Source organism: Tenrec ecaudatus, chromosome 11 (assembly GCF_050624435.1).
Source record: "Tenrec ecaudatus isolate mTenEca1 chromosome 11, mTenEca1.hap1, whole genome shotgun sequence".
Lineage (NCBI taxonomy): Eukaryota > Metazoa > Chordata > Mammalia > Afrosoricida > Tenrecidae > Tenrec > Tenrec ecaudatus.
The window spans coordinates 88,951,596-88,974,090 of record NC_134540.1 but is presented as its reverse complement, the minus strand read 5'-3'; positions in this window follow the sequence as shown (position 1 = coordinate 88,974,090).

Below are 22,495 nucleotides of genomic sequence, written 5' to 3'. Positions count from 1 at the left end.
TGGCCCGTATGTGCTTGAAAAGAATGTATATTTAGTTGTTATTCTGTGTAGTGTCCTTAATATCCCTATGAGGTAAAGTGGTTGATTGCGTTGATTAGTTCTTCTGTTTCTTGTTTTGGGTTTTGTTGTTGTTGTTGTTTCTGTTTTGTTTCTTCCCAGTTTCTTTCTAATTGTCCTATCCTATATCAAAAGTAATGTATTAAGTCTTCTGTTGGTATGTTTGAGTTTTAGAATTACATATCTCTATGTTCCAAATTGTCAGAATTTGATTAATATATTTTGGGTCCTTCATTGGGTGTATAGCTATTTCTTAAAGTTATTTATTCTTTATTGATTGGAAGTTTTAACATTATACAATGTTCTTCCTTGTGTCTTGTGCTAATTTTTGCCTGAGAGATCTGTTTTATCCGAATTTATTACTGCCATTCCTGTACTTTTTTGTTCATCATTTGCTTGATATATATATTTTTTTATCCTCTGTTGTTTAGTTCATTTTTCTCTTGTGTCTCTTGTAGAAAACATACTGATGGGTTCTACTTTCTTATCTATCCTATTACTATTATCACTATTTATGTATTTAATTCATTAGCATACACTGTAATTGTTTATAGGTAGGCATATACTGCTTTCACTTTGCTGTGTGTGTATGATATTTTAGTGTGTGTGTGTGTGTGGTGTGGAGGGGTTCTTTGCTCTACATAATTTTCTGTGCTGGGTTCATTTTGCTTATAGATCTTCTTATAGTTTACTTCTGTTGTTTTACTTGCTGCTCTTTTAGTATTTACTACATTTTCTTTTATATTTTTATAGGAATGTTTATTAATTTTCCCTGTGGGTAGCCTGCATTTTATTATTTTCTTCCCAAATTTAAAATAGCTGTCTTCAATTACAACTCAATTACAAATTGATATCCCTGGGTCTTTCTTTTCAATCTTGTAGGGTAATTTTACTTTGGATAATTCTATGTCTGAGTGGATTTCTGGGTGATGTTATTATGTTTGTTAATCTGAATTTGTTGTCAACCATTATTTGCTCTCTGTCCAAAAAACTCCCTTAAGTCTTTCTTGTGAAGTTGGTCAGGTTTCCACAAATTTCTTTAATTTCTGTTTATATGCAGATTTCTTAATTTCATCATCATATTTGAGGGATACTGCTGCTGGGCCTATAGTTCTTGATTGGCGATTTTCTTACTTCTTTCAGATTGTGTGTATATTATCCCCTTACCTTTTTTCTGGTATGTTTTCTGCCAAGAAAGCACAGGGTAGTCTTTTTCATTATGATTATCTTTTAAATATTTTATTTTTAAATAATAAAATTAAAACATACTTTTAAAACATTTTAATAAATCATTTTATTGGGGGCTCTTACAGCTCTTATAACAATACATACAACTGTATCAAGCACATTTGTACATACGTTGCCATCATCATTTACAAAACATTTTCTTTCTCCTTGAGCACTTGATATCAGCTCCTCTTTTCTCCCCTTCCTCCCCCTCCCACTCTTGTGAACCCTTGAGAATTTATAAATTATTTATATTTTCATATTTTATACCATCCACTGTCTCCCTTCACCCACCTTTCTGTAAAATTAAAACACACTTTTGAAACCAAGGAAAAAAATATATTGAGTTGCTTAAAGAAAAAGTAATGCATAGTGTTTAGCCCCTTTCTCCAACCCTTTCCCATGAGGCAAGCAAATGTTAATAGTTAGAGGTTATTTGGTTACATCTTCTCTGATACTCATAAAGATAACTTATATGCATGCATATATGTATACATAAAACTCCAAAACCAAACTCACTGCTATCAAGTCAATTCTGACTCACATACATATTCATAATAAAAATATACACATACATACATATACAGATATGTACATTTTCTCAATTTCCATCTGATGGTGCCCGGCTATCAAAAGATATAGCATCTGGGGTTTTAAAGGCTTGAAGATAACAAATGAGCATCTAGCTGAGAAGCAACAAAGCCCACGTGGAAGAAGCACAACAGCCTGAGTGCTCATGAGGTGTCAGTGGGACCAGATATCAGGCATCTAAGACTCAGAACCAATTCATACCCAATGTGAATTGGGGGAAGGAGCATGGAGTCAAGACCCAAAGCCCATCTGTAGACAATTAGACATCCCCTCACAGAAGTGTCACAGGAATAGATAAGCCAGTCAGGGTGCAGTATAGCACCAATGAAACACACAACTTTCCTCTAGTTCTTTAATGCTTCAACCCCCCTCCCCACTATCATGACCTCAGTTCTACCTTACAGATTTGATTAGACGAGAACATGCACACTGCTACAGAGAAGAGCCTGCAACACAAGGAATCCAGGAGAGATAAACCCGTCAGGGTCAACAAGGAGAATAGTGTTACCAGGAGGATAAGGGAAAGGTGGGGGGAGAAAAGAGGACTCAATCACAAAGATCAACATATAACCCCCTCCAGGAGGACGAACAACTGGTAAATGGGTGAAAGGCAACAGAGGATGATGTAAGATATGAAAATAAGAATCTAGAATTTATCAAGGGTTCATGAGCTAGGGTGGGGGAGACAGGGGAAATGGAAGAGCTGATATCAAGGGCCCAAGTAGAAAGAAAATGTTTTGAAAATGATGATGGCAGTATGTGTACAAATACATGTATGAGTGTGTGGATTCTGATAAGGGATGTACGAGTCACTAATAAAAGTATTTAATAATAACAACAACAGCAGCAGCAGAGCTTGCCTTCCTGAGTCCCTTGGTAGATAGCTGGTCCTTATTACCAGCTGCTCTCAGGACTCTTTCTTTGTCTTTCCTTGGAATGTTTGTATGTTCGGTGATTTTCTTTTCTGGTCTATCTTGTTTGGGGTTGAGGAAACTTTTTGAAGGACTATCACCTCCTCTTTCTTAATATTAGAAAAGTTTTCTTCCAACAACATTTCACCACTTTTCTTTGTCTCTCTTTCTCTTTTTTCTTATCTTTCTTCTTTTGTCTTCCTGTTCTGAAATTCCAGTCACATATTTTTATTCCCCTTCATGGTCTTCCTGATGATTCCTTGGTTTTCTTCTTCTTTTCTTCCTCCTTCTCCTCCTCCTTCTCCTTTTTATCTGATTGTTCTTAAAGGTTTTGCGCTCAATCTTGTTAATTCTCTCATCCATTGATTTATGTGGTGGTTACATAATCTGGTGTCAATTTGGGACTTGAGAAGATTAAGAGTGAAGGGGTGGAGTCTAGTCTGTCAATAAGGTCATAGCCATTGAGACCTCTGTGTGGGCCTGACCTCCTGGGAATTCTGGGAGCTCTGATATTTACTTCTTGGATGCGGGAGACACTTTTGCTCTCTGCTCACTCCCTGGGAGACATTGCAGCTGACAAAACACATGGAACTACACTGGTGCATTGAGCTGGAGAAGCCACGTGGAGACACCTGTCAGCTCTGAGATGCTTACACTGCCACTGGGTCCACAAGACTTGCCACCCACTGGCCTGTGATCTTCCTGCATTCAGTGCCATTCCATGTGTTTCATGAATCTGAAGAGGACTTTATAATAGGTATCTGACATATGGGCTAATACCAAACTTATAGACTTGATCTGGACTTGGTTGATATGTTTTCTCAATGTTCAATTGCTCTTGTATATAAAGCTCTTTCTTAATCACATATGAGTATCTATAAATTTGTTTCTCTAGTCAACCCAAACTAACACAATTTGATTCTACTTTCCCCCCCCCCTCCTTTAAAACCATTATCTGTTGGTGAAATCATAATACTAATATTCTGGGTTTCTTCTTGCTCTTTTTATATAATTTCTATTTTTAAAATTTATCAGTTTATTCTTATAGGGACTTTAGAGTTGTGTTTGTATTTTGCTATATTTTGTCTGCTTGCTTTGATTGTTTTCTCAGTCCATTGAAAGTACCAAAATATCATTTGTTTGAAATATGTATCTGATAGCTCCACGGTCATTTCTCCCTTAGGAATGTATTCTGGCTCTGTATTTAGATGATTTGTCTTCGTCACTCTTGTTTTGTTCATGTAAACTGAGATTGTATGCTGTCTCTGAGACATTGTGGTGTGTTGCATACAGATTTATTTGGTGACTTTATTGGTGTGTTTTTTTTCCCAGGGATTTGGGGTTGTTGTTTTTTTGCATATTTTGCTTTGACGTGTTTGAATATGTAGTACAGGTGTGTGTTACTCTGTTCATTAACTTGGCAGCAATTAGGAACAGACACGTGTCTCTTGATGGGTATGATAGGAGATAGGAATGTCTGCATAGTTCCCTGCTCTTTGTTTGTACAGAACAGTTCAGAGTTGCTACAGTGGTGTTGGCTATTGTCTGTCATTGATGAAGCGGTATAGGAGCAGATGTTGACCCTTGCCCAGTGAGTGGAGCTGCAGAATGTGTGAGTAGGACAGGGCAGCATGGGCACCATTGCTTTCTGGTTGTCAGCTACAGCTATGAGGGCAATGGTCAGGTGCTGGGTAAAATAACCAATTATCCGGTCACTTCCCTGATTAGAATATTGCTTGCAAAAATTCAATACTGCCACACTATATCAAGACGGTTGACAATTCACCATTCTGTTTGTCTCAATGTTCACTATTTTCATTTTGTTTCCTCTTGTTGTCTGTGGTCGATCCATTATTTTATCCCTTCCATTGAATCTCATGGCTCCAGGATGATCATCTCTATTTATTACAGTTTCTCTCATAGTTTTTGCAGAGGTTTTTGGGAGCTTCTTGCTTAGTGCAACATCTTGCCATAAGTCAATTTTTTATTAATAAGCTTTTTTACTTACTCTCCTATTCCAAAGCATATTTATTGACTAAGAATCCCAGTGATAACTTCTTTTTCCACCTGGTCAACATTTTTCATATGTCACTTGATTAAAAGACTAAGTTTAATTGTGCTCCAATTTGGTCCTGCCCTTTATGCTGTTGGTGGGCCTGGGTCCAGTATCTGTGGAAACAAATACTTCAGAGTCCTCCAGTAGGCTGTGCACAGAGGGTCAATGAGGGTAACTTCTTTCCCTGCCAGGCCATACTCATTTGAGTATTTCCTGATTGTTTCATGTGGCAGAAATCATGGAAATAAGTTGGTGGTAGGGGGATAATAAGCAATTGATTAAAATTGGAGAAGCCAGTTGATGAGATGCATTTTCTCTGGTGATTTATGTTAAGTGCAGAAAATCAAGCCACCCTTTTGTGTCATAACTCAGCTACTCTCATAGCAGACAAAATATTTCCACACCTAACAATTAACTTTCAGAAGATTAGGCCAATCTCAGTTATGTCGAGGGCAGATTATCCAGTCAGTAGATTAGCCAGGTTTCTCATTTCTCCTCATCCTCTCTCTGGCACGTACATCATTTCAAAGCATCCGAACTAACTCTTTGCCTTTCTTTAAAAAGTGGGTTTTTTGTGATATGTTATGTAATTTATATCTAATAATTCCTTCCCTTCCTACCTCATTGAGTGTTTGGGTTGATATCTAAATATGAGATGAATTAAGTAAATTGTTTACATTTATAAGTAATAGGTTATCCTCTTAAGAAGTGACCCTCAGCATTGTCAGTTTAAAGCTGATATTTGGTTATTCCCCTGATATACATCCTTTGCATAACACACACACACACACACACACACACAAAGGAAACTGTAACTTCTTAGTCTAGACACTTGTGAATAGGCTTGCATTGGAATCCATTGACAACCACTGTTAAAGTTTGCATTTTGAGCTCATCTGTCATAATCATTTATTTTAGTTTCACTAAACATAAGGTTGATTGCATATTTTGATATTATTTACAAAGGAAAACATTTTTGACAATTATTAAAAAGAAACTGATGAAAGTGTATTTACTAAGGAATACTTAATTGCCAGCAGTCGATTTGGGGATGAATCAATTTTTTCATCATTATAATTAATGATTTCATCACAGATGACTAGATCACTCTAGGCTTGCTTCAACTTGGTAGTTAAAGTGTTTAAACAACCTTTTAACCAACCATGTATATTATATATAGCCTTTGGAATACCTTATATTGATGAGGACAATGTTCAGACATCTAACATCAAAACTTTTAAACTCGACATATTCTTACTTCTTTCACAACCTCTATAAATGTAAGAGCAATGATTAATCTAAGCTAAAATTTAAGTTAAATAATTATTACTATTCCAAATCTGTGATTTCCCAGTCTTCAGTCCAAATCTGTGATGATCCTAGTCTGTGGACCTTAGCCAGAATGCTCCTGAGGGGCAAGGATGGCAAGACTGGTGTCACATACCTTGGGCATGTTATCAGGAGAGACCAGTGATTATCAAAGGACATTATGTTTAGTAAAGTGAGGGGAAGAGAAAAAGAGGAAGGCCTTCAACAAGATGGACCGACACAGTGGCTGCAACAATGGACTTAAACATAAAAACAAATGTGAGGATGGCACAGGACCAGGCAGTGTTTCATTCTGTTGCAGGTCATGTTACTATGATTTGGAACCAAATCAACAGCCCCTAAGAACAACATGACTGTTTGCCTACCATGTATCTATCAGCTTGTTGTATTCCAGAGATTTGCATGCTGATGTGATGCTGAAAGCGATGGCACTATTATTGCATTGATCATCAGGGTCATCCACGGTGGACTCTTTTCAGCAGAACTTCCCAACTAAGGTAGACTAGAAAGAAAGACTGAGATGTACTTCCAAGAATTAGCCAATGAAAGCATATGGAGAGCGACTGACAATTGTCCAGTCTAGTGCTAGAAGATAAGCTCTCTGAGTTGGAAAGCACTCAAAATACACAGTGACCACAGTTATGGACTCAATGATACCAGTGATCATGATAATTGCACAGAACGGGTCAACATTTCATTTCATTGTCCCTGAAGTCTCCACGAATTGAAGCTAACTTGGCAAAAACCTCAACAACATGGATCTCAGTTAAATTATTGAATTGTTGCAGTTGATTTTATCAATGAGTGACTATGTTAGTGTGGGTAGACTAGAGAAACAGATCCACAGAAACGTATATGTATATATGATAGAGTTTTACATAAAGGGTAAGTGTACATTAAGAAAGCATCCCAACCCAGTACTGTCCAAGCCCATAATTCCAACATTAGCCCATATGTCCAACACTGATCTACAAACTCCTCCTCTATCTCACAAAAATACCGAATGCAGAAGGAAAACCGAACCAGTGAGCATGTAAGCAGGGGTCTCCATGTGGCTGCATCTAGGTAGGTCCATGTGGCTTCTCATCAGGGCTGTCTTACAGGAAGTGAGCCTTGCAAGCCGAAGCAGGAAACTGGCTAAGGCAGCTGCATCCTGGTCCGACCATCAGAGAGCAAGAGGCCCGAGAACAAAAAGGGCGAGGCTCACTGGGGCATTTTATCAATATGTCCTTCAATTAATCCCACATATGCCTATTGGCCAGGTTGGCACAATAAACCTTAACTATCTCAGTGACTTTGGCTCATTTTGTGTTGTAAGTTAAAATTTTATATTTATTTACATTGAATATAAATCTAATTATATTACATTTATAGATTTAATTAGATTAAATGAAAAAGCTTTCATTACAAAGACCATGATATTGGGCACACTGTGGCAATTGTTGTATAATTAAGATAACCGCTTCCCAATGCTTTTACATAAAATTTAGTAATCTGGTCAATTCTACCTTAAATGAAAAGTCTAATTTTATTTCTCATCTTAGGGTGGCTTCTCTAGAAAAGCGAAATCAATGAAACTTAAATATCAAGGTTTATATCAAGGAAACGACTCACACAGTTGTAGAAGCCTGTCCAAATATATGGGTCAGATGTCAGACTAGAAACTCTTCCTGATGCATGAAGTTGCCGAGGCTGATGAACCCAAGAAGGACAGGCAGGTCAGATTACATTCTTATGTGAGCATAGGCAAATGAATCCAAATTTGGTAAGTAAAATGTCAGGCCAATGATGATTCCCAGGATTCGCAGGCAAAACTGTGTACTGCTGACTCAAGTCCAAGGATCATAGGTTGATGAGAAAATTGCAGGAGCCAGACCTATCAAAAAACAAGCAAGTTTCCCCCCGAAGTCTACATCTATTGGAAACAGACAACACCCTCATGGAAATGTCTTTTCAATTGATTGGCTGCTCATAGCAGATCCCATCATGGAGGTGATCATATTATATCAGTTATCATCAATGGCATTGTTACCTTTTGATTGCCAGGCCACAGTTCCTGGAAAGTAATGTTTAATAATGTTGGGAGAGGACAATTCTTGGATAAATGGTGTGGATCTTCTTGCTATTTCTTGAGCCACAAGTGCCTTAAAAGCTTTTCTTTCATGTGTCTTCTCTTTCTAGTGTCTCAAAATAAATGAAGGTTATCTTGCCCCAATAAATGTCTTCACTTTATGGGGGAAGGTAATATCAAAAAGGAATGTGATGGATCTTTCTTAGACTTTCTGGATAAATATTTCATCAGTAAATTTATTTAATTTGCATCGATATTTAACTTGCATTGATTGTTCTAAGGGTGACCTTCTCGGAATATGAGAATAGTGAAATATAAGCCAAAAGAAGCCTTTAAGAGATGTTGGGGATTCCCCAAGCATTCTTATACCCTATCTTGGTGATCTACCCTGTTTCCCTGAAAATAAGACAGTGTCTTATATTTATTTTTGCTCCCAAAGAGGAGCTAGGTCTTATTTTCAGGGAATGTTTTATTTTTCCATGAAGAAGAATACGGTACACATATATTATTGAACAACAAAAAGGAAGTTTATTACCTGTATGTGGAACGGTATTAGATGTCATCACAAACCAGCATAACCAGACAAACTGTGAATCCTACAGAATCAAGAATTTCTTGTTACTACCATTATTTCCATGTACAACAATCTATGGTACATTTACTCATTTATTCAATGACAGTCATGTCATCATCTTCTGGAACATAATCATAACAATCCAAACCCTAATTTTAGGGGAGGGCTTCGGGGGATCCCTTGTATTTCAGCGAGAGGCAAAACTATAAGTAGGTCTTATTTGGGGGGTATGTCTTACTTTTGAGGAAACGGGGTAGAAGTGATTTAAACCTGTCATAAAGTCAAAGCCTCCTACAATGCAGAGCCAGCATATGGAAAGTTGCCCTGGAGAATATACTGTACTCACAAGTTTGTATGCTGAGAAACAATGTTTTGGTTCCTTACACTACTGAGGATTTTGGTGTTGGGTGTTATTACAGCATAACTGAACCTATCGTAACGCAAAATACTTGTCTTCCATCACCCCTTTGGTCAAGACAGGCTTCCAGTGAGTTTACAGGCTAGGCTTGGAATAAAATTGGTTGTAAAGACTTCCCAGAAAGGCAGCTGCTTGATATTTTCAGAAAAAATCTCCAAAGAATTGTGCTACAGTCTCTTATAGCAATGCATTGTGGGGCACCATGCATCACTGAATTCTTTTAATAAAGAATCCTACACAACTACTCCTAGGCTCACTATGAATCAGACTTATCCCCAGGACCTATCATCAGGTAGAATATAGTAACATTTCACAATAAAGTGACACTAATTACATGCCATGTCTTTTGTGACAAGAGGGCAAGTGATGCTGGACCATTAATTTAGCGACATGAACTTGTGCATTACCTTGGATGCCATTTAGTGTGTAAGCTCTGGTATGTATTTGTATGACTACTTATAAATTGACTCAGCCTCCATCACCAGCTGGGTACCTAACACAATGATTGTGGGAGAGTAGGTATTTAAATATACAGCTTCGACTTTTTGAAAATAGTATGGCAGTATCAAAAGTGCGTTCTCATTTGGGTGGAAGGGGGGAGAAATCTCAGAATTTTAGAAATAAAGCCTAAGCAGTCTAGTTCTCTCTCAATCTTTCAAAAAATGAGCATGAAATAATTTCTCCACAAGGTGAACAACTAAATCACCAGCTGTTTCTATAAGAAAATTGCCTTTATTAATAGAGGTGAAGGCAGAAAGGAATATTCATCAATGTGTGGAGCTCTGTCTTTACTCCATATGCCCTGGTCCCATGGACTTTACTGTCTGCATCTCTGCTTCTAAAACTCAGCATGGTCCAGGTTAGCTCTACCTGAAAATCCTCCCATGATACGTGTCTCCGTGTGGAGGGGCTGTTGTGATGTCTCAGGAATGTGGACTGCAAGATGGAAACCCCAGAACTGAGTTATGCTTCCCCCATCTCTGAGTGAGTGTAAGTCAACCTGCCCAAGCCTGCTTGCTCATCTGTGCAACGGAAATGATACGTGCTTCCGCTCTTTGCAACCTTGCATTTCCAAGATGTTAATCAACTGTAAGGAACAACTCATCCTTCAGGCTCAAGTAAAACCAGTTTACAGAACATATGTTACAGAACATATGTTATCAGGAAACCTATGCCCAGGAGAGGACACCCTGTCTGGTCACACTCAGGAGCAGTGAACATGAGGGAAACCCTCAAGGAGGCAGACTGGTAAAATAGCTGGGAAATCTGAGTCAATCGTGAAGATGGCTCAGGATTAGGCAACCTTTTGTTGTTAGATATAAGGCCATCGGGTATTAATTAACTCAATGGCAACTAACAGCAACACACATATGAGAGGGCCTTCAAAAATCAATAGCAAGGGTGTACTATGAAAAAGCATCCATGGATTTCAAGGTTTTTTTGCAGCCAAATAAACTTGTACTCATTTGCTAGAGTATTCCAAACAGAATCTAGTTTGAGACATTACGAAGACATCAATTTGAAAAGGGCCCCTGGCAAAACAACATGAGTTCTGTTGAGATGGAAGCAAAAGCGAGTCTCAGCGGTATGGCGCAGCTTGAGTGGAAGAATGGTGAACTCATCAAAGCTTCACCATGTCTCAAGGAACTCAGCAGTTTACAAGTGGACAACTCATTCTAAAAAAACTATACGATGTTGAAAATGAAGCCCACAGCATTGTGTCATCCCCATCAATTTACGAAGAAACCATTAATATCGCTCATACACGAATCGAAGAAGACTGACAATTAATAGCAGACACAGTAGGCAACACGGTAGATCTCAATTCTCACTAGAAGATTAAAATTCAGTAAATCTTCTCTTCAGTGGTTGCTCAAATTGTTCTCAGATCATCTGCAAACAAGAGCAGGCCTTTCATGCAACATTTAAACAAGCTGGATGGAGATTCTGATGCATTTTTTGGAAGAATTGTAACAGGTGATGAAACATGGCCTTACCTGTACAATCCTGGAGACAACACCCAATCAAAGCCACAATCACCAAGAGGAAACGAGGCTGGTCCAGTGAAGGCAAAAGTGAATTGGTCAAGAACAAAGGTCATGGCAACAGCTATTGGGATGCTTTCTTGACTTTCCCAAGGACCAAAAGCGATCATATTTGCTTATTATGAGACTGTTTTGAGAAATGTAGCCAAAGCCTTTGAGAAAAATACTTGAGAAAGCTTCATTAGAGAGTCCTTCTCCATCACAACAATAGTTCTGCTTATTTCTCTTATCAAACAGGGCCACTTGTCCAGAGTGTCTATGGGGCAACCTTAGGCATACACCTTATGGAGCTGATATGGCTCCAGCTGACTTATTTGTGTTAGCTCATCTTTAAAACTACTTCAAGGCCACTCATTTCCCTTCAGTTTGCCAGGCAACAAAGATTGCATTGACATGGATGGCTACATTCCCAGGACCCTCGGTTCTTTAGGGATGGATTAGTAGAATTGTGAACTTAGAGAAATCGAATCGAGCTTTTTATTTGTACCCTTTCGTTCCACAAACGTTTTCAAGTCTCTTTGAAGTTCTTAATCTTCTGGTGTCTCTCAGCTAACTGGGCATCTCTGGAGGACAGAGTTCGCCCCCTCTTCTTTGCTCCGCACCAGTAAAGACCATCTTGATGGTGTCTTTCCGTCTTTCTTTTTTTTTTGGTTGCTAGTTTGGACTAAGAAGAGTTCCTCGAGCCCTCCATTTGTCCAGGCTGAAACAAAGTGTAGACACACGAGGTGGTTTGTGTCGAATGCTCTCCTTTCCCTGTCACCATTGTCCACGGTTCCTTCCTTTCTTCCTTGTGCTCCGGGGCTTCATGGCGGACAGCACTTCCAGGCCAACCTCGGAGGCTTTTTGCCATGGTAGCCATTGTGAGGAGCAGCTTCTACAAGAACCCTCAGAGACAAGAGAGACACTATCATCCAAGCAAGAAAGGGACTATGACCAGGCATTGGCTTCCTGAATCAGCTAAAGGCTTGGATAATATAATTGCCCAAGGAAACCATTTCATGGAGATTGTCTGGCAACAAGATTGGGTGCTTTCCTCTCCTTAACCTTTCTGCCTTGGCTTGGCTCCCAGAGATCCGAGGTTTTGGGCAAGTGGGCAGGAGACAGGTGTCAACACTGGGCCAGGTCTAGCGGGAGGCCGCAGGCCCTCGGAGCTAAACCCACTGCCTCCACCCACCCCTTTTGTTTCCGTGCCCATAAACACTTGCTGTGAATCCAACGCTGACTCCTGAATGGATTTTATTTTATTTTATTTTTTTTGGTATTCCTCTCATTTCTGTTGAAACATGACACTCAAATGGGAGATGGGAGCAGAGATCAACAAACCCTGTCAGCTCTTGTCAACCCAGGGATAACAGTGCGCTCTTCGTAATTGCTGCTAATATGCCATGGATCTCTGTCTCTGCAGCCTCCATCCAAGCTGTTTGCTCACATTTCCTTAACACTTTACAGCTCCCTTTCTGAGGTGTCACTGTTTGCCGTTTAGTAACGAAGAAGAACTGTGAGAGACGCTTAAAGCACCAGGATTTGGGAAGCCCGTGCAAGCTGATTAGCTATTCAGGGAGAATAATCTTATTGAGAGAAGTAAGGGCTGGATAAAGAAGGCTTTTGCCTTCCCAGTAACAATCTTCTAATTATGTTGTCAAGCTGGCTGTTGAGTTCTCCCCCTGTGCCATTAGGAAACCGTTTTCTATGTTAAGAAAGAGATTTCCAGATCGCGATGCTGTTTGCTGATTTTTTTTATTGTTTAAAGAATCTGTATGTATTAAACCAAACATTAAAAAATGATTCATGTGCAGCATAATTACTTGAGATGAGGCACTCAAGGCATGGGGTGGGGGAGGGTAAAGGAGGGCTAGAGGAAGGAGGTGCTTGGGGGGGGGTGTTTTCATGGAGGCAGGGTGGGGAGGGGGGAGGGAAGGGGGAGGTTGAGGGATAGGATCCCACATCAGTGCCCAGGTCTTGCAACTCCATGGCTGTGCCCTCAGCGAGAGAAATGCAGTCCCTAGGAAAATAGCTGCTGACGGGGTAAGAAGCGGTGCCAATCGTTCTGTGCAGTTGTAGGTTTCTGAAGGGAACCAATCATTTATGTTCTAATAATGTTCTCCTTTGAATAAGAGAAAGATGAAGTTTGAACCGGGCACAGATGTGCCCTGCTGGATTCCTCTGCTCCTTGCCCGAGAGGGTGAGCTTCCGAGTCATGAGGAGTGTGTCTGTTCATCCAGACACACCCGCAGCACCCGTGGGCCGTAGGCCCAGGGAAGTCACACTAATCTCAGGTGCATCTTCTAGAAGGATGAAGGCCAGGGAGCAGGTGGATTATGAGGTGGAGACTCTGTCATTGATCTTTGCTTGAGGGCAAAACAGTGTTTTTGAGTCAACAGATAAGCCGGCAACCACCACAACAACAAAACACTTACATGGAGTCCCTTCCTGCTCTTGTTGTTGCTGTTAAACTGCCATCCCGGGGGTTCTGACTCAGAGCGGGCCTAGCTACAACAAACAGAACCATGCCGGGCTTTTCCCTGCCTCACAATTGCTCTTCTGTTGGAGTTCATGGTTGCAGCCACTCGGCCCATCCATCTGGTCCAGGGCCTTCCTCGTGGCCACTGCCTCTCCATTGTACCAAGTACCACGTGATGTTGCTTCTCCAACTCATAGAGACCCTAGAAGACAGAGTCGAACTGCCCCGTGTTAGGCTGGGTGGACCAGAGAAACAAATCCAGTGACACTCATATATTGTGTATTAAGAAAACATCCCTGCACAGTCCAGACCAAGTCCAAAAGTCCAATATTAGCCCAGAAATTACTCTTCAGACTCACAGGGCACACACAATTATGCAAAACACAGGAAAATCACAGGCCAGTGGGTGCAACGTCTTGTGGATCCAGTGGCAGTGGAAGCACCTCCAGAGTTCTGGAAAGTCTTAGTGTCGCTCCAGGAACTTATCAACAAGGAGGTGAAAGCAGGAAGCGAGAGAGTGTGGCCTGTCTCCAGGGAGAAAGATGGAAGGAGGCTGGCCTAGGAAAGCCATTTATCTCAGTAGCCCTCCAACCAAGCCATTTGGACCTGATGGACAGGCTAAACCCCACCCACATGTTCTTATGGTAGCCATGTTAGTGCCCAAAACACCTATCACATGCTTTATAAAGTTTCCGATGTTTTTGCAATCTTTACCGAAGCAAACTGCTATATCTTTCTACCACCGAGAAGCATCCGACAGGGCTTTTAGAAATCCAGCACTGCACCACTGACTATGAAGCCTCTTCTTCTGGCTCTCTACTACCTGCTGACTTACATAATAAACTGCAGGATGCTTGCTCTTCATCTTGTCAGAAATCAGAATGTAAAATGTGGACAGCAAATTATTTCATTATAACAAACCCCATTAAAATGAGCAAAGTCGGGGACCGATGCGTGCAGCACACCGCTGAGTATACAGCATTTCTGGGGTGCCTGCTCGGGTGTTGGGAGCGTAAATATTCATCACAGTGATTCAAGCACTATTTCTTTTATTACAATAGAATTTTAGGCTGATTCTTGCAAACCCTATAGGTAAGTAATTGGAATTAATATATTTGAGGTCTGTCATAAAACCCCTGTAATCGTAGGAGACTGTTTTTCTTTCATGGTTGGCAAATTCCACACTAAGATGACTCTGTCCAGTCACAAGCATTGGAAAGCATCAACCAGAGGTATTGGTACTCTCTGTTTCCTAGAACTGACACCCAAATGCCCCACCTCTCATTGTCCTTCCTAGAAATCTTGGGAAGTGACCTGTCAGCCACACACCTCTATTGGTGCCGCCCACATACTCACTGCCTTTTTGTGATGTCAGATCTCTCCCAAGATAGCCTTCTACCAGGTTTTATTGCATCAACATTGCTCCATGTGGTGGCATTGCACAGTATGATTTGCCTAGGTTCCTAGTCTCTCAGCAGGATGGCAAGGAGTTTGCCAACAGTGAAAGATGTACTTTCAATAATTCCCCATGATTATGGGGTGTGGTGACATAATTTCATACCAACTTGATAAAAAAGTATAGGGGTGGAGTCTAGCCTGTCAATCAGGTCACAGACTGATGATGCCTCTTGTGGGTGTGGCCTTCTCAGGAGGATTCTGGGAACTCCCCCCATCCCCCTCTGCCTTGGTCTTCCTGTCGAAGACTTGCTGAGATGAGACCTGTGAGGGGTCTCTCTTTCTCTGCTTCACCTTCCTGTTGCAGATCCTCACTTGGAGATCTAAAGGAGCCATGCAGAGACCCACGCCAGTGCTGAGGTGCTTCCACGGCCCCTACATCCATAAGACTTGCCACCCACTGGCATGTGATCTTCTTTCATTTTGCATAATTGTATGTGCCCTGTGAGTCTGAAGAGAGTAATTCATGGACTAGTATCAGACTTATGGGCTAATATCAGACTTATGGACTTGGTATGGACTGTGCAGGGGTGTTTTCTTAATATACAATTACTCTTTGATATAAAATTATTTCTTATACATATATGAGTGTCTTAGGATTTGTTTCTCTGGTCAACCCAGCCTAACAACTGGGGGTTGGGGGGTGCCGTGGAGTCCTTGTGTGGCACAAGCATATCAACACTGGGCGATTAGCCAGAAGGTGGTGGGATTAAGCACACCCATAGGTGCCTTGGAAGACAGGCCTGGTGATCTGCTTCTGAAGAGTCCCATCCTGGAAAACACCAGGGAAAGGTTCTGCTTAGCACCCAAAGGGCCGCTCTCAGTGGGGACCCACTCAATGGCAAGTGGGTTGTTTCCTGTTCTTATTCCAGGGAATATCATGACAGAAAGTCCAAGCCTAGAGATTCCAAACTCCTTAACTATAAGATTGTCAAGAATGCCATGACCTCTTAAGAAGAACACTGGGAAGGCAGGAGAAGCTTGACCAAGGAGGGGACTGTGACCCAGCTAGCCATGGAAGAATTGAGCCTGCTGCTTGGTAATCGAGATTCCAAAGCTGTTATTGTTCTTTCATCCCTTCCTGTCTTATCCCTGCTTTTCTTTCTTTCTGTAATTCAGAACACGGTGTTAGCTACAAAGTGATACACAAAGTGGGCCTTCTTCTTCATGAACCAAATATCTAGCAGAATGGAGAAATGGGAAACCAGTGAACAAATGTATGTGTGTCTGTCTGTGCAGACAAAGCAGATGGCGCCTTTGAGGACATGGGCTGAGGTGAGGTGGGTGAAGGATGGAAGATTCCAGGGAAGAAAAGAGCCTGTGTGAGTTTGGCTCAGTTCCAAAACTACCAAAAGGCCAGCAGCAGGGTTGGGGGTATTGCACGAAGAGAATTAAAGCTAATGAGGAGTTTGGAGAAGTTGGGAAGAGAGAGAGAGAGGAGAAGACTTTGTGCCCCACATTATTCCATTTGAACTCTTTCTAGGCACCGTGGGTGCCTTTTCAGGGTCTTAGTGGTGAATCATATAAGTGCATTTTCTTTTGCTCTGCATGTTTAATATCAGAAGGGTGGGTTGATGAAGTAGAGCTGGGAAGGGTCACTGGGCCTGAGCCATTGCAGAATTCTAGACCAGAGAGTTGAAGATCCAAGCACACGGCAATGGCAGGAAGATGGAGAGAAGGGGGTGGATTAGGGCCTATTATGAAGGTAGAGTTCATAGGACCTAGTGTTGAATTGAATGTGCAGACACCGGGGGTGAGAGTGCTCAGGCTTGAATCTTAAGCAGTGTCTTGAGCAACTATGTGGAGCATTTCATTGGAATCAAAAGAGCCGTGGTAGCACTGAGAGTTAGGCACTGGGTTGCTAGCCTCAAGGGTGACAGTTCAAACCCACCAAGGCACTTGAGGGGAGAAAGATGAGTCTGTCTGCTTCCATAAAGATTTACAGAAACCCTAGATAAGGACGCTCTGAGTTAGAATCAACTCTGTGGCAATGGGTGGGTTAATTGGAGTAGAGATGCTGAGTGACACAAATAGTTAACACGCGTGACTGATACGGGAAGACTGGAGGTTCAAGTCCACCCGGGGCATTTCAAAAGAAAGTTGCAATCTAGTTCAGAAACCTCCGCTATTGAAAACTAAATGGACACAGTTCTACTATGACATCGGGTTGACATGCATTAGAATCGATTCGTCTTATGGGGAGGGGGAGGGTAGAAGGGGGTCAGACAAAGCAAGAGAAGGCTTGATTTGATTTAGGACTCCAGCTTCACTAATACAGGACTCTTCTCAGTGTGACTTCACAAGATTTTACAGAGCAAATATTAGGGTCAGAGTTCCCAGTACCCTTTAGGAAAACACACACTAGTAAAGCTCATTTCTTGCCTTTTAAGAAGTTAGAAGTGAAACCTCCTAAGGAAGGTGTCGTGGGAAAAAAACTGAGCTTGGAAACAAAGTTAGCCTCATATTACTGTTGCTACCTTGGGCATATGGTTTTCCTCTTTGAACTTGGACTTTTGTAACTCTAAACCAGCATGTATTTACTGTGGGTTGCTCTGTGAGAAGATAGTGCCTGGCGCATGGCACAGAGTAGGTGCTCAATAAGTGGAATACATGTGTATGTGTAAGTGCATCTGTTTAATTAGCTAACTCACTGTCTGAAAAGATTGTATGGGTAGTACTTTTGCCTTCGTTTCACTCTTTCTTTTGGTTTGGTTTTGAATGGGCAGGATATACACATAATTCAAAACATACCAAAGGACACCTTCTGGAAAAGTAAGGGATCGTGGTGAGGCACAGCCCTCTCCTCTTTTTGCTTTGGAGATGGAACGTGAGGCCAGAAACGGAGCTCCCTCCACACTGATACAGAAAAGATGAGGTGCACTGCCAAGAATGTTCCATTGTTGGATTGCATAAATTAACTATCATTACTAAGAAAGACGGTCTCCTATTGATACATTGTGCTCAGTCCTTTACATTATGCCCAATACTGCAATGAATATGTTTGAATATATATTCTGTGCACCTGAGTCAGTATTTATAAAAGATTGTTTTCCTTAAGTTCAAATTCTGAGCCAAATTATATGTCCATTTTTGGTAGATAATTGCCAAATTGCTCTCTGTAGTCTCTGTATGAATGTATGCTCTCATAAACACTGCAGGAGCGTGCCATCCCCCACTCCTTCCAGTGTGTTGTCCTACTTTCTGATCTTTGACAGCACTAGAGGAAAACAATGGTGTCTCAATATAATTTTAATTTGCATGTTTCCTTTTATGAGTAATGTTGAGCGCCTTCGGTCTAAAAGACATTTACATTTCCTTTTCTGTGAACTCTTCTTATTTTCCTTGGCCATTTATTTTATTAGATCAATGATCCTTTGCTTATTGATTTAGAAAAGCTCTTTATCTACTAAAGAAATTAGCACTTTATATTGTGAGCTCAATATTTTGACCCAGTGAGTTATTTGTCTTTTCTCTTTGTTCTTAATACTTTTCAGCTATTAAAAAATTTCAAATATTTCATACAAGGTTAGGCTAATATTACTTAGGTGTGACGCAAAAAGCACAGCCCATAAGAGTGTTCATGGTAAGTAGAAAGTCATCAAAATTAAGGACTTAGCCTCCCCAAAAGGCATGCCACTGACTGGGAGGAATTATTCTCAAATCACACAACGGAAAATTACATGTATCCAGAATACATAAAGACAAGTCAATTATAAAAAACAACCGTGTTTGAAAATGAGTACAAGGTTAGAAAAGTTACTTCACCAAAGACATGTAAGAATGGCCCATATGCACACATAAAGATGCCCCACAATAGTCTTTGTTATTGCTCTGTGCTGTCCTGTGGATTCCAGTTCATAGCATCTCAATCGGATGCAGTAGAACTGCTATCGTATGTACGGGAGCAGATTGTCAAGCATTTTCTCTCAGAATGACTCATGAGGTCTAACCTCTGATTTTGTGGTTAGCAACCAAGCACTTACCTATTGTACAACCAAGGCTACGTTGTCAGGGAAATGCGAGTCAACACCACAGTTAGATGCCACTGTATAAAAGATGGATAAAAACAATTTAGGAGTGCTTATATTTCTGTATATCTTTGCCAAGGAGGCAGAGCAGAGGTTACCTGGGAATAGATGAAAAAGGGGAAGATTTGGAGGGATGGATTTTTAAAAGTAAAAGCCAACTTTTGAGAATGACGGATAATGGTCGTCATCTTGATGATGGTAAGTTTCACAAATATAAACTCCAAACTCACTGCCATCAAGTTGATCTAACCCATAGCAATCCTATAAGACAGAACAGTCCCGGTGGCTTTCTGAGACTGTAACTCTTTACAGGGGTAGAAAGCTCCATCTTTGATCTTTTTCACACAGACCGGCTGGTGATTTCGAACTGCTGACACTGCAGTTAGCAGACCAACGTGGAACCTACTATGCCACCAGGGCTCCTTGCACAAGTATAGATCTACGTTAAACCTTACCAATTTACACACTTTACACATGGGTGTCAAATATACCTAAGTAAAGCTGTTCAAAGCATAGAAGTTTCTTCTAATATTTTATGGTTCTGTATTTCACATTTATATAATTGATGTGTTAGGCAGGTTCTTTAGAGAAACAAAACCAGGATAATTATGAATACACACACACATATATATATATATATATGGTTAGGTATATACAGTGTGGCAGTTGCATAATCTGGTGCCAACTTGAGACTATTAAGAATGAAGGGGTCTAGATAAGCCTGCCAATCAGATAGCAGCTTTATGGCCTCATTTGGCAGAGCCCCAGAGATAAATAGCTCACTGGAGGCCAGATACACAGGCTTTCTGCTTCAACTTCTTATGAGACATTCCTGTTGACAAGCCACATGGAGCTACACTGATGCATCCAGAACCTTGGACCTGGAGAAACCACATGGAGACTCAAGTAAGCCCTGAGATGCTTCCACTGCCACTGGATCCACATGACTTTCCACCCACTGGCCTTTGATCTTCCAACTCTCGGCATCATTGCATGTGTTGCATGAGTCTGAAGAGGAATTTATAGACCGGTATGGGAAATATGGGCAAATAATGGATTTATGGACTTAATTTGGACTGGGCTGGTATGTTTTCTTTTTAAAAAAATTATTTTATTAGGGACTCATACAACTCTTATCACAATCCATACATACATCAATTATGTAAAGCACATCTGTACATTCATGGCCCTCATCATTTTAACCATAAAATTATTTTTGTTGCTGCCTCATAACTAAAATGTTGTTACTGTTATGAATCAGGCAACTCCTTGTGAAAGGATGTTCAACCACCAAAGGGGTCGGGACCCACAGGTTGAGAACAGCTGCTATTAGTCTTTTATATAAAGCTCCTTCTTACACACATATGTGTCTATGAATTTGTTTCTCCAGTTCCACACAGACTAACACATACAGTGAGGATGATGATAGCTAATTAGTCCACATAGCAGTACATAGAGCTCTGATCAACTCACTTTCCTGGAACATTTAATCTACTGAAAGACCTTTAACTCAAGGAGACTCCTGGTCCAAGGTAAATGAAGCAAACAGCGGAGTCCTCCCTCCGGCAACACTGGCAGTCTTCCGGCAGGCAGCACACTGCAGGGGTGGTCAGCAAAACTCAGTAGCACAGGAGCTTAATGAAGCAGGCTCCACGCCACAGAATCTCAAATTCAAGCAATACAGAGATAGGATCCACCAGCCTCACACTCAGCAGCGTGGTGAAGCAGGTCTCAAAGGAACCTCAAGCTTTAGGGCCAAGACCCACAAGTTGGTTTGGCTCACAGTGTAGCAAACATTTGAGGCAAAGAATCAGCTCAAGCACCAGCACCGTTGGTTGGATCACCAGGGAGCAAGAGATAGATGGGATGCTTGCCATCTTTATTTATTTTGGTTGCCCTCCAGTCAAGCTGCGACTTGATTAAATTCCACCTACATGTTCCTCTTGGCCTAGTTGACACAAGAAACCTGGCACACGATCCATCTGGAATTTGTTTTTGATACATAGTGTAAAGTAGAAATCCATTTTCCCTTCCTCCCCCTGGGTTGGCTCAACATTGTTCATTTAATAATGATCATATTTTCTATACTTACTTTAAACATAATCTTTATCATACAGTAAATTTCTGTATATATTTAGTTATATTTATGGACTTTAAAAATCATTTTATTAGGACCTCATACAACTCTTATCACAATCCATACATACATTAATTGTGTAAAGCACATTTGTACATTCATGGCCCTCATCATTCTCAAAACTTGCTCTCCACCTAAGCCCCAGGCATTAGCTCCTCATTTTTCCCCTCCCTCCCCGCTCCCCCTTCCTTCATGAACCCTTTATAATTTATAAATTATTATTTTGTCATATCTTACACTGTTTGAAGTCTCCCTTCACCCACTTTTCTGTTCTCTCTCCTCCAGGGAGGAGGTTACATGTAGATCCTTGTAATCGGTTCCCCCTTTCCACCGCACCCTCCCTTCACCCTCCTGGTATCGCCACTCTCACCACTGGTCATGAAGGGGTCATCCATGCTGGACTCCCTGTGTTTCTAGTTCCTATGTAAACCAGTGTAAATCCTCTGGTCTAGCTAGATCTGTGAGGTAGAATTGGGATCATGATAGTGGGGTGGAGGGAAGAAGCAGTTAGGAACTAGAGGAAAGTTGTATGTTTCACATTTGCTACACTGCACCCTGACTGACTCATCTCCTCCCCGAGACCCTTTTGTAAGGGGATGTCCAATTGCATACAGATGGACTTTGGGTCTCCACTCTGCACTCCTGCTCATTGACAATGATATGATCTTTTGTTCTTTGATGCCTGATATCTCATTCCTTCAACACCTCGTGTTCGCGCAGGCTGGTGTGGTCCTTCCATGTGGGCTTTGTTGCTTCTAAAGCTAGATGGCTGCTTGTTTACCTTCAAACCTTTAAGACGACAGATTCTATCTCTTTTGATAGCCGGGCACCATCAGCTTTCTTCGCCACATTTGCTTATGCACCCATTTATCTTCAGTGGTTGTGTCGGGAAGGTGAGCATCAGGGAATGCCCGTTTAATAAAACAAAGTATTCTTGCATTGAGGGAATACCTGAGTGGAAGCCCATTGTCCATATGCTACCTTAAAATACTAAACCTATAAATATATGAACATAGATCTATTACCCCTTCATCATATATAAATATATTTATATGTGTACATGCCTTTATTTAGACCTGTATAAATGCCCTTTACCTCTTAGCTCTTTCCTCTATTTCCTTTGACTTTCCTCTTG